Source organism: Bufo bufo, chromosome 4 (assembly GCF_905171765.1).
Source record: "Bufo bufo chromosome 4, aBufBuf1.1, whole genome shotgun sequence".
NCBI lineage: Eukaryota > Metazoa > Chordata > Amphibia > Anura > Bufonidae > Bufo > Bufo bufo.
Genome location: NC_053392.1, coordinates 494754977 through 494768543, shown reverse-complemented (window position 1 = coordinate 494768543; position 13567 = coordinate 494754977). Strand labels below are relative to the sequence as shown.

Below are 13567 nucleotides of genomic sequence, written 5' to 3'. Positions count from 1 at the left end.
AGGAGAAATAAAATGGCCGCCGTCCTATCAGTACACACAAAACCTGTCCTAATCACACAGGAGGACAAGTTACTTCACCACAATGAGCCATAATGCTGCCTCATCCTCCTCTCTGCTCGTCAGGAATCATGATCCTGAATACAGGTGAATCTCTGTGGGAATGGAGATGATGAGGAGACATGAGAGGAGGGTGAGGTGTGGCTAATGAACAGCAGCACTTGTTTACAGTCTCCATTACCACAGCAACACATTACCACAGTCTGTCCTCTCCGTCCTATCTGTACTTCATGTCTCCTCATGAACTAAATTCCCCAGAGATTCAGCTAAAGTTCTTATCATCTGTATTCAGGATCATAATCCCTGACAAGTAGCGAGGAGGAGGAGGAGGATGAGGCAGCTCTTTATCTCAGTGTTGTAAAGTAACTTGTACTCATGTGTGATCAGGACAGGTTTCGTGTGAACTAATGGGACAGCGGCCATTTTGTTTCCCCTGATGATTGCTCCCCAGACAAAACTAACCATTATAAATAATGAAAAGTATTTGGGGATATATTTATAATAAAGTGATATTTAAGTATTTTCATTTTCTTAATTCCCGGAGAACCCCTTTAAGGGCTCTTTCACACTTGCGTTGTTGGGATCCCGCGTGCTCTTCCGTTGCCGGAGGTGCCCGCCGGATCCGTAACACCGCAAGTGAACTGAAAGCATTTGAAGACTGATCAGTCTTCAAAATGCGTTCAGTGTTACTATGGCAGCCAGGACGCTATTAAAGTCCTGGTTGCCATGGTAGTGGTGGGGAGCGGGGGAGCAGTGTGCTCCCGGGGCACTCCGGGGTGGCGTCGGGGCGCCCCGCTCCCCACTACACTTTACCATGGCAGACAGGACTTTAGCGTCCTGGCAGCTATGGTAACCATTCAGAAAAAGCTAAACGTCGGATCCGGTAATGCGCCAAAACGACGTTTAGCACTAAGGCCGGATACGGATTAATGCCTTTCAATGGGCATTAATTCCGGATCCGGCCTTGCGGCAAGTGTTCAGGATTTTTGGCCGGAGCAAAAGGCGCAGTATGCTGCAGTATTTTCTCCGGCCAAAAAACGTTCCGGTCCTGAACTGAAGACATATTGATGCATCCTGAATGGATTTCTCTCCATTCAGAATGCATTGGGATAATCCTGATCAGGATTTTTCCGGCATAGAGCCCCGATGATGGAATTCTATGCCGGAAAAGAACAACGCAAGTGTGAAAGAGCCCTACAGCTGACCATGTAACCCTAGCCTAAAGCTGACCTACAGCCAGTGGCGTACATACAGGGGTCTCAGTTGCGACCGGGCCCGGCACTCCAAGGGGCCCGGCTCCTGTGGACTCTTCCTGGCCCCTGCAGTCAGTGTCAGAAACATCTCCGTCATGCGTCTCCTGCCCCGTCTGCCTGCTCCTCCCACTTTATGAATGAAGCAGGTAGGCGGGGCAGGAGTCACATGACGGAGGTAGAGATGTTAAGCTCAAGCTGCCAGCGGCGAGTCTGCATCTCATGCCACCCTAGTTAGGCCTCTTTCACACTTGCGTTGTCCGGATCCGTCGTGCACTCCATTTGCCGGAGGTGCCCGCCGGATCTGTAACACCGCAAGTGAACTGAAAGCATTTGAAGACGGATCCGTCTTCAAAATGCGTTCAGTGTTATTATGGCACCCAGGACGCTATTAAAGTCCTGGTTGCCATAGTAGTAGTGGGGAGCGGGGGAGCAGTATACTTACAGTCCATGCGGCTCCCGGGGCGCTCCAGAATGACGTCAGAGCGCCCCATGCGCATGGATGACGTGATCCATGCGACACGTCATCCATGCACGTGGGGCGCCCTGACGTCACTCTGAAGCGCCCCGGGAGCCGCACGGACGATAAGTATACTGCTCCCCCGCTCCCCACTACACTTTACCATGGCAAACAGGACTTTAGCGTCCTGAAAGCCATGGTAACCATTCAGAAAAAGCTAAACGTCGGATCCGGTAATGCGCCGAAACAACGTTTAGCTTAAGGCCGGATCCGGATTAATGCCTTTCAATGGGCATTAATTCCGGATCCGGCCTTGCAGAAAGTGTTCAGGATTTTTGGCCGGAGCAAAAAGCGCAGCATGCTGCAGTATTTTCTCCGGCCAAAAAACGTTCCGTTCCGGAACTGAAGACATCCTGATGCATCCTGAATGGATTTCTCTCCATTCAGAATGCATTGGGATAATCCTGATCAGGATTCTTCCGGCATAGAGCCCAGACGACGGAACTCTATGCCAGAACCCAACAACGCAAGTGTGAAAGAGCCCTTAGTAAGTACAGCAGTTTTTTTTTTTTTACAAAGATTAAAAGCTTTGTGAATATACTTTAGGGCTCTTTCACACCTGCGTTCTTGTCTTCCGGCATAGAGTTCCGTCGTCGGGGCTCTATGCCGGAAGAATCCTGATCAGGATTATCCCCATGCATTCTGAATGGAGTGAAATCCGTTCAGGATGCATCAGGATGTCTTAAGTTCCGGAACAGAACGTTTTTTGGCCGGAGAAAATACCGCAGCATGCTGCGCTTTTTGCTCCGGCCAAAAATCCGGAACACTTGCCGCAATGCCGGATCCGGAATTAATGCCCATTGAAAGGCATTGATCCGGATCCGGCCTTAAGCTAAACGTCGTTTCGGCGCATTGCCGGAGCCGACATTTAGCTTTTTCTGAATGGTTACCATGGCTGCCGGGACGCTAAAGTCCTGGCAGCCATGGTAAAGTGTAGCGGGGAGCGGGGGAGCAGCATACTTACCGTCCGTGCGGCTCCCGGGGCGCTCCAGAGTGACGTCAGGGCGCCCCAAGCGCATGGATCATGTGATCACATGGACACGTCATCCATGCGCATGGGGCGCTCTGACGTCATTCTGGAGCACCCCGGGAGCCGCACGGACTGTAAGTATACTGCTCCCCCGCTCCCCGCTCCTACTATGGCAACCAGGACTTTAATAGCGTCCTGGGTGCCATTGTAACACTGAAAGCATTTTGAAGACGGTTCCATCTTCAAATGCTTTCAGTACACTTGCGTTTTTCTGGATCCGGAGTGTAATTCCGGCAAGTGGAGTACATGCCGAATCCGGACAACGCAAGTGTGAAAGAGCCCTTACAGCTGTGTGCGGGGCCGGTGTATTAGAGTAGAGTCACTGCACCGGCCCCGCCAGTGTCCCCGCCTCCTCCCCACTGACTTACAAACAGCAGGCCAAAATGAGCGAGGGAGAGGAGAGTGAGGACTCGAGTAATTGCTACGCTTCTTCCCAGGGCCGCTGTAACCATAGGGCGAACCCTGTGAGATGAGTCAAAGCTCTTCTATTCCTGTCTGTTTCAGACAGGAATAGAAGAGCAGGCCTGACATAGGAGACCTGGCCTGGACGCTCCTCAGAGTCTCAGCTTCCCTTGTGTGCTCTCTTCTGGCTGGCCTCCGGTCTAGGCTCCCCCTACCTCCTTGCCATTATCCCCACTGCTCCCAGTTACCCCATACCAGGCCTGGACTTGTCATATGGAGTCTGTGGCACTGTCTGCTGTCCCTAGAGCACTGGCTCCGCCCCCTGTCTTCACCTGCCGGCAGAAGTTCTTGTGATCTGCCTCCTGCTGAAACCTGAAGCCACATCCCATAATGAACTGTGGAGTACTAGATTTACACTAGGTAGGCACCAGCAAGCCTGTATAATACCCATAACAGGCACAGTGTAGCAGCTGGCTGGTCTGCAGGACATGGGATAGTGTGAGCCTGCAACTGCTGTGGTCAGGGGAGGAGAGGGTGCACTGCAGACACTGAAGGATTCCTGATTGTGTCCTTCCAGTAATGGGAGGCTTATTCACTTCTTGGTATCTGGGATAAGTGGCATCTGATAACAGACAATGAGGTATTTATTAAAACTGGTGTAAAGGAAACCTGGCTTAGTTTCCCATAGCAACCAATCAAATTCCACCTTTCATTTCCCAAAGGAGCTCTGAAAAATGGAAGGTGGAATCTGACTGGTTGCTATGGGTAACTAAGCCACTTTTCCTCTACACCAGTTTAGATAAATCTCCCCCAATGGCTATAGTGTGCACAGTGCTACAGTTACTTCATACACAGGCCAGTGCTTCCATTATCTATGGAAAGTAGTCCTGTGCATTATGTCACACCTTGTAATTTACTGACCCTAGGCTGGATTAGGTAAACCCTGGTACTGTTTATGAGCGATACAAGAGTCTGGTGTAACAGTGTGCACAGTACTACTACATGAGCAATACTTCTGTACTCCCCTGTAGTATATTATCTCTGCTCATCAAACACAGCGCTGTACAGTACATGGTATAGCGGCTCTACTTGGTGTCACAGCTCAGCGCCATTCATTGCACCTAGGCCATGTGACCAATGAATGTGATGTTACATGGCTTAGGAAAAGCTGCCAGAAGGCCGCGGCGCTACTGTGAGGTGTCGGACCCCCACCGGTCAAATACTGCTGACCTATCTAGACAATAGGTCATTAGTAAAAGAGAAAACACTTGGGAAAACCCCTTTAAACTGCTATAGAAATGTCCTATCCATGTTTGCAAAACGGACAAGAATAGGAAATGTTCAATTTTTTTTGCGGTCAGACCGAACGTACAAACGGATGCAGACAACACACAGTGTGCCGTCCGCATTTTTGGCAATCGATTGAAATGAATGTCTGTATGAATAATACCTGGCCTGCTTGGAGATTTTATGTCATGCAACTACTACAACCACATGTGGTCTGCATGTGCCCTCCACAGATCCCCCCCATAACAGCGTCCTCCACAGATCCCCCCCATAATTATGATATCCACAGATCCCCTATAAGTGTGCCATCGACAGATCCCCCATAAGTGTGCCATCGACAGATCCCCCATAAGTGTGTCATCGACAGGTTGGGCAGGGGGGCCGCGGTGGGTTGGGGGTGGTTGACAGGGAGGGGGCCCCATGGATCAGTTTTGCACCGGGACCCCATGGATTGTGTGTACGCCACTGCCTACAGCAGTGAAGAAAAATGGCTGCGTTGTTATGGAAGTCTGGTGTAAAACTGTGTGTATGTGGAGACTAAGGGCCTGCAAGCTTCTATTGGCTGATAAGGGTCATGTGACCAGCCTTCTATTGGCCAACGCATTTTTTGGGAATATCTCACGCAGGGATGTCCTTTTGAACAGCTCACTCTCAGAAGCAGCACTGTGCTGTCTGAGCGTGAGCTGCAGGGAGAAAGTCACCCTCCCTCCCACCCCTTCAGCTGACAGAAGTTACATGGTGTGAGGGGTTAGCTCTTCTCCGGAGGTCATTCTCACAGATACGGCTTCAGGACACCAGGTTTCAGGTCCAAACAGTGCATTTATTGTGCCACACCAGCAAATACAAAACAATAAACACTCGCCCGTCCAGGCTCTAACTAAACACAAAATTCCTGACTCACCTAAGTCACTGTTCACACCCTGTGATCACATGCGGCTTTTTCAGCCAATGTCCCACAGCCTCCTGGCTGTACAGGGCACGGCACGCCCACTGTCTCCAATCCAGTGTCTCTTGTGGGGGATTGTGGCTCAAGGCGTCGCTTTGTCACCCAACTCCAGGCTATCTCCCAGCCTTGTGGTCCCTCAGCCTTGCCCAGATGAGGCCACACAGACCGAGCCTCCAGGCCTCTGTCCACAGGTAACACACTCCCCCCTTGCTGACACCCTGGGAGGTGCTTTATGCCAGGCTGAGTACCTCCAGCTGGTCTCACCTGTGGTGGAATAGGGGGGTGGACCGCACTATCCACCCGTTCCTTGCCTCTAACCTGTGTGAGACCTGTCACTGTCTCACAATGGTTACATAGTTAATACGTTTGAAAAAAGACCTACTGTACGTCCATCAAGTTAAATCAAGGGATAGGTGGGGATGCGAATCCCAAAAGGAATTGAGACTCAGATTTCTACACGTTTTCATAAGCATTAATTTTTTTACTTTTAAGAATTAGTCTAAACCCTTTTTGAAACTGTCTACTGTTCCTGCTGTGACCACGTCCTGAGGAAGTCTATTCCACATCTTCACAGTTCTTACAGTAAAGAAGCTTTGACGATTCCGGAGACTGAACTTTTTCCTCTCCAATCTTTGAGCGCATTTTACATGGAACAGCTTTTCACCGTATTTTTTTGTATGGCTCATTTATATATTTGTATAGCTTTGTAAGGTGGTAATATTAAATCCCTGCCCCGCGAGTCCATGCCTCGTTTAATGCATGACAATATCCTGGTGGCCTTAGAAGCAGCTGATTGACATTGTATGCTGTAATTTAATCTACCATCCACAAGGACACCCAAATCCTTCTCTATATGTGACTCTCCCAGTGCTACATCACCTAGGACATGTGAAGCACAAAGATTATTACTACCAAGATGCATAACTTTACATTTGAACCTCTTTTGCCAAGTTGATGTCCAATCACTCAGAGTGTCAGCCTGTAGTTTATGGACATCTTTCATAGACCGTACAATTCTACTCAGCTTAGTGTCATCTGCAAAAATAGATATGGTGCTATTAATCCCCTCCTAAATATCATTAATAAATTAAAAAATAAAGGGCCCAGCACGCAACCTTGGGGTACACCACTTATAACCTGGGACGATTCTGAATAGGAATCATTGACTACAACTCTCTGGACACGGTCCTTCAGCCAGTTTTCAATCCAATTACAAACTATACTTTCCAAGCCAATAGACCTTACTTTACTTATTAAGCGTCTATGAGGGACAGTATCAAAATCCAGAGACACTACATCCACAGCCTTCCCTCTGTCCAGGCTACTACTTACCTCCTCATAAAAACAAATCAGGTTCGTCTGACAACTTCTGTCCTTGGTAAAGCTATGTTGGTTATCACTTATAATATTATTTACAGTCACATACTCCTGTATATAGTCCCTTAAGAGTCCTTCAAACATCTTTAAAAATTATAAACAGGGGCACAGCAATGACTGAACTGAGCTCTTTAAGCTCTCTTGGGTGTAATCCATCTGGCCCCCACTAAATCCCTGCTGTCCCCTTCTATAACCCACTCTGTATCTACACTAGCTACCCCCTTATTAGTATGACCTCCCCCTTCCAGATCCTAGTTTAAAAGCTCCTCTAGCCGATTTTTTTCCCCTAGGGCAGTTGCACCCTCCCCATTTGGGCTCATGCACACGACCGTTGTTGTTTTGAAACGTCCCTGATGAAGCATTAGCGAAACGCGAGTCGGGACGCGGGAGGAGACTGCTTTTTGGTATGGTAACACATTTGTACATTAATTGCTTGGGCTGCCTTAGTAAGTACATGTGAGTTGAGTTCATACACTTGCACTTTATTTAGGTCTCAACATTATATCATGTAGAGTGTTGTATACCTTGGCTTATTAATCGTCCAGCTATATGTTTGTATTTTACCATTAGTCTATACCTCCTGCTAGGGCATTATTAGCCTTGTTTATGCTTGTACCACCAACCATTTTAATACTGTGATTATTTTGTTATGTATTAATAAAGACTGATTGTAGTGCTTTGTACTCGGATTTGCCTTTTTTGGTGTGATAACTGTAGATATGGTCCAAGAGAAGTTAAATAGGGTAAATGTGAATAAGGCTCCGGGTCCAGATGGATTACACCCAAGAGTGCTTAAAGAGCTCAGTTCAGTCATTGCTGTGCCCCTGTTTATAATTTTTAAAGATTATCTAGGTACTGGTACAGTGCCAAGTGATTGGCGCAAGGCAAACGTGGTGTCCATAAAGATGTTTGAAGGACTCTTAAGGGACTATATACAGGAGTATGTGACTATAAATATTATTATAAGTGATAACCAGCATGGGTTTACCAAGGACAGAAGTTGTCAGACGAACCTGATTAGTTTTTATGAGGAGGTAAGTAGTAGCCTGGACAGAGGGGCGGCTGTAGATGTAGTGTTTCTGGATTTTGCAAAGGCTTTTGATACTGCCCCTTGATAGACACTTAATAACTAAAGTAAGGTCTATTGGCTTGGAAAGTATATTTTGTAATTGGATTGAAAACTGGCTAAAGGACCGTGTCCAGAGAGTTGTAGTCAATGATTCCTATTCAGAATGGTCCCAGGTTATAAGTGGTGTACCCCAAGGTTCAGTGCTGGGTTCTTTATTATTATTTAATTTATTTATTAATGCTATTGAGGACAGGATTAATACCACCATATCTATTTTTGCAGATGACACTAAGCTGTGTAGAACTGTACGGTCTATGGAAGATGTCCACACACTACAAGCTGACCTGAACACTCTGAGTGATTGGGCATCAACTTGGCAAATGAGGTTCAATGTGGACAAATGTAAAGTTATGCATCTTGGTAGTAAAATCTCTGTGCTTCAGATGTCCTAGGGTATGTAGCACTGGGAGAGTCACATATAGAGAAGGATTTGGGTGTCCTTGTGGATGGTAGATTAAATTGCAGCATACAATGTCAATCAGCTGCTTCTAAGGCCACCAGGATATTGTCATGCATTAAACGAGGCATGGACTCGCGGGGCAGGGATGTAATACTACCACTTTACAAAGAGCTGGTGCGGCCTCATCTGGAATATGCAGTTCAGTTCTGGGCACCAGTACATAGAAAGGATGCACTGCAGCTGGATAAAACTACAGAGGAGAGCGACTAAACTGATAAGGGGCATGGAGGGTCTTAGTTATGAAGAAAGATTCAAATAATTGAATTTATTTAGTCTTGAGAAGAGACGTCTAAGGGGGGACATGATTAACCTATACAAATATATAAATGGGCCATACAAAAAATACAGTGAAAAGCTGTTCCATGTAAAATGCGCTCAAAAGACAAGGGGGCACTGCGTCCGACTGGAGAGAAAAAAGTTCAGTCTACGGAAGTGTCAAAGCTTCTTTACTGTAAGAACTGTGAAGATGTGGAATAGACTTCCTCAGGACGTGGTCACATCAGGAACAGTGAACAGTTTCAAAAAGGGTTTAGACGAATTCTTAAAAGCAAAAAACATTAATGCTTATGAAAACGTGTAGAAATCTGAGTCTCAATTCCTTTTGGGATTCGCATCCCCACCTATGCCTTGGTTGAACTTGATGGACGTATGTCTTTTTTTCAACTGTATTAGGGTACTTTCACACTTGCGGCAGAGGATCCGTCTGACAAATGCATTGAAAGACCGGATCCGTCTCTCCGGTGTCACCCGGAAAAACGGATCCAGTATTAATTTTTTGGGCATTTTTAAAGGTCTGCGCATGCACAGACCGGAAAGCCGAATCTGTTTTGCCAGAACACTTAATGGCACTAATACACTTCAATGTAAATTAATGTCGGATCCGGCATTCCGGCAAGTGTTCAGTGTTTTTGGCCGGAGAGAAAACTGCTGCATGCTGCGGTATTTTCTCCATCCAAAAAACGTAAGAGGGACTGAACTGATGCATCCTGAATGGAATTCTCTCCATTCAGAATGCATTAGGATAAAACTGATCAGTTTTTTTTCCAGTATTGAGCTCCTGTAACGGAACTCAATACCGGAAAACAAAAACACTAGTGTGAAAGTACCCTTAACTATGTATTTATGTAACCCTCGAAAGGCCCTTCAAGGCATGCATACATTGCACAGGACACACATGGAGCACATGTTTAAATGGGGATGAACAGTAAAGTAGGAAAACAGTAAATATGAGTTAGATTTAGACCCTGTCTGCTGTAGTTGGAGGACTAGCTAGAATCAAGCCAACAACACACAAGGAAATTGTATCAAACCTTAGTTTCTTGCTCCTTCTCTTAAACTCCTGTTCTTTAAACTCCACTTAATCAGCAGCCACTTGGTACAGCAAGCCTCATGTAGAGCAGTTGATTTTTACCTTCATTTTTTTAATCCCTGTCGGCTGCAGAGAGGGAGGGGCGTGGGTTGTTATGGAAACCTGGTGTAAAACTGTGTGTATGTGGAGACTAAGGACCTGTGAGCTTCTATTGGCTGATAAGAGACATGTGACCGTGTGTATGGCAGTTGGGATATGAAGTTGGGATATGAAGAGAAAGACCTGCAGGCTTCTATTGGCTAATGTAGGTCATGTAGGTCTTTGCATTTTTTGGGAATTTCTCAGGAACGGTACATGCTAGAGAGCTGAGACCCGGTCTAAAACCTTCCCAGACACCTGATGTACCTGTGTGCCAAATTCCTTGGCACACACATACATACATACACTCAGCTTTATATTAGATGCAGCAGTGTCTCAGGCCTAGATAAAATTTCGATGCATGCTGGAAACCCTTTATGGACCTATTTACATTATGTTTTTGGTGTTGTTTTGGCATATGCATTGAGCAAGTTCTCAGTGCATATACAAAATTTATCCACAGATCCCCATTCGCTGGATGAATGCCAAAAGGGTTTCCTTCCCCATTTACTGGGGTAGTATACATTGATATACCTTTTTCTTAAAGGGGTTGTCCGGGTTCAGAGCTGAACCCGGACATACCCATATTTTCACCCAGGCAGCACACCTAATGCTAGCATTGGAGCATCTCATGCTCCGATGTGCTCCCTTGCCCTGCGCTAGATCGCGCAAGGCACAGGCTCTTTTGTTTACAACAACACACTGCCGGATGGAAACTTCCGCCTGGCAGTGTGTTCGGTGATGTCACCGGCTCTGATGGGCGTGCTTTAGGGCCGCCCTAGCTGTTTTACTGGCTAGGGCAGCGCTAAAGCCCGCCCATGAGTGCCGGTGACATCACCGGGCTTCCTGGCAGCCCCATGGAGAGCCCGGTTAGTCACCAGAACTCCTGAAAATGCCTTTGCCCTGCGTAATTTAGTGCAGGGCAAAGGAGAGTATCGGAGCATGAACTGCTCCGATGCTCAAGTCAGGGGGGCTGCCTGGGTGAAAATGGAGGTATGTCCGGGTTCAGCTCTGAACCCAGACAACTCCTTTAACTGTTCCATATAGAGACATTCTGTAAAAACAAAATATACATTGCAGTGTATGATTTTTTTAAACATGGGAACCTATGGGTGACATACGCTACTGTATGCCTATATCCTCCCAAGGTATGCCTCCAATGTTCTGTGCAGAGTGTGACCCTAAGGGCTCTTTTACACGAGCAGATGCCATGCGGGTAATTTGCTGCGTGAAAGAGAGCCAAACCCTGCTCCGGACAGCAGAGACATGGAGCATTAACATGATTGATAATGCTCTGTGCCTCTCTGACCTTTTTACTACAAAATCACAGTGAGATAAAGTTGTCACCATGATTTTGTAGTAAAAAGGTCACAGAGAGGCACAGAGCATTATCAATCATGTTAATGCTCCGTGTCTCTGCTGTCCGGAGCAGGGTTTGGCTCTCTTTCACGCAGCGGATTACCCGCACGGCATCTGCTCGTGTGAAAGAGCCTTAAGGCTGGGTTCAGACCTGAGCGTATTTGATATGCGCGTTTAACGAGCGTTTTTGTCGCGCGTTTTTATGCGCGTTTTTCGCAATAGTAAACGCGCGTTTGACGCGCGTTTGTGTGATTGACTGCAGTGTCCTATGGCCACAAACGCGCGTCAAAACGCCCCAAAGAAGCTCAAGAACTTGTTTGAGCGTAGGGCGTTTTTCAGCGCGTTCAAACGCGCTGTAAAACGCTCAAGTGAGAACCAGGGCCATAGAGAAGCATTGGTTTTCATGTGTTGAGCGTTTTACAGCGCGTTTGAACGCGCTGTAAAACGCTCAAGTGTGAACCCAGCCTAAGGCTCAGTTCACACCTGAGCGTTCTGAAAGGAGCGCTCTGTATGCGCGATTGTACGGGACTTTACAAGCGCGCATACAGAGACAAGTGTACACACAGTGTCGCGCGTTCCCGAAAGTCTATGTACGGGAATGCGCGACAAGCGCCCAAAAAAACGCTCCTGTACTTGTGTGAGCGTCGGGCGTTTTACAGCGCGATCGTACGCGCTGTAAAACGCCCAGGTGAGAACCATTCCCATAGGGAAGCATTGGTTTCTCCTTGTTGAGCGTTTTACAGCGCGTAGGAACGCGCTGTAAAACGCTCAGGTGTGAACTGAGCCTTAGTGTTGCGACTCCTTCACTGATTTCTCCTGCACATGACCACCTTCTATGCCAGGAACAACAAGACAGCCCCATTCACCTCTGTCATGTACTAAACACTCCCTAAGGCTCAATTCACACCTGAGCGTTCTGAAAGGAGCGCTCTGTATGCGCGATTGTACGGACGTTTACAAGCGCGCATACAGAGACAAGCGTGCACACAGTGTCGCGCGTTCCCGAAAGTCTATAGTACGGGAACGCGCGACAAGCGCCCAAAAAAACGCTACAGAACTTGTGTGAGCGTCGGGCGTTTTACAGCGCGATCGTACGCGCTGTAAAACGCCCAGGTGAGAACCATTCCCATAGGGAAGCATTGGTTTCTCCTTGTTGAGCGTTTTACAGCGCGTAGGAACGCGCTGTAAAACGCTCAGGTGTGAATTGAGCCTAACTCCTCCCGTCTGCTCTGAGTTATGGTTCTAGCGGTATCTTGGTCGGGAGGAAGAATTGGGGAGTGTTCAGAAAGCTTGGGGCACTGCAAATAAAGATTTCATCTATTGAACATTTGCAACCACAGCGCCAGGGGGATTAAAACCTGTTTTCCTCAGTCACAAAAATAACTTGACCTGTCACAAGGTATGTTTAAACTTCTTTACACTCACCTACCTAATACTGTCAAGGGTCAAAACTGCTGAAAAAAACCTTTAATTGACAAGGTCTTAAAGGAGAACTGTCGTTTTTTTTTTTTTTTTGGAGTATTGGATTGTGGTGATTAATATCACCTTGGTGGCCCTATTTCAACTTTTAACTGTGTATTCAATTACCCCTTAATTCTACATCTTTGTTCCCTGTACTGCCTGCTTTTACCTGTGCTTAAAATAGGATTCATGCAGCGTGCAAGGTCACATTACTGACAGCCAGGGACTGTAAGTAAATGATTAAAGCCAGGTCCTCCCCAGCAGCTGATAACAGTGCCTGGGCTGTGTGCACTTCTCCCTGTCCCTGCGCTTGGCAGACGCTCCCTCACTCAGCAGAGCTGGAGAATGCAGAGTTGAAGCAGCGCACAACAGGGAAGGGAGATCTGCCATCTGCTCAGTGTATAAATGAAAGCAACATGTGGTAAGAGGACCCCTTTGTGCTGCAGGAGATTAACCCTTTAGGGGGGAGGGCTCTGGTTACTGACACTTTTGGGGGGCTATTGTTACTGGCTAGTGAGGGCAGGCGGGATAGTGAGGGCAGGCGGGATTAGCCTCAGGGTGAGGGCAGTGGCGGCCATCTTAACTGAATAGTGAGATTGCAGTTTTATGCAGACTGGTTGCTAAGGGCTAAATCTTATTAAATATGGGGTAAGTCAGTCTAATAGTAACTGATTCTGGAATATCATGTTATTAGTAACTACATATATGAAAATTGAAATTAGGGTCGAAATGTGACAGTTATCATTTAATGAGAGTTGTAAAGACATAACACTTTGCATTAGTAAAGGTTAAAGAGATTGCACAAGATTGGAAAATCAAAACATGTCCACCAGTTGTGACAG

At 47.0% G+C, this 13567-nt stretch overlaps 1 protein-coding gene across 1 annotated transcript in view; it reads left to right on the top strand.

The window, feature by feature from the left end:
* EIF2AK2 (eukaryotic translation initiation factor 2 alpha kinase 2) overlaps window positions 1-13567 on the top strand; it is a 90694-nt gene that overhangs the window by 19536 nt on the left and 57591 nt on the right. The window lies entirely within an intron of this gene.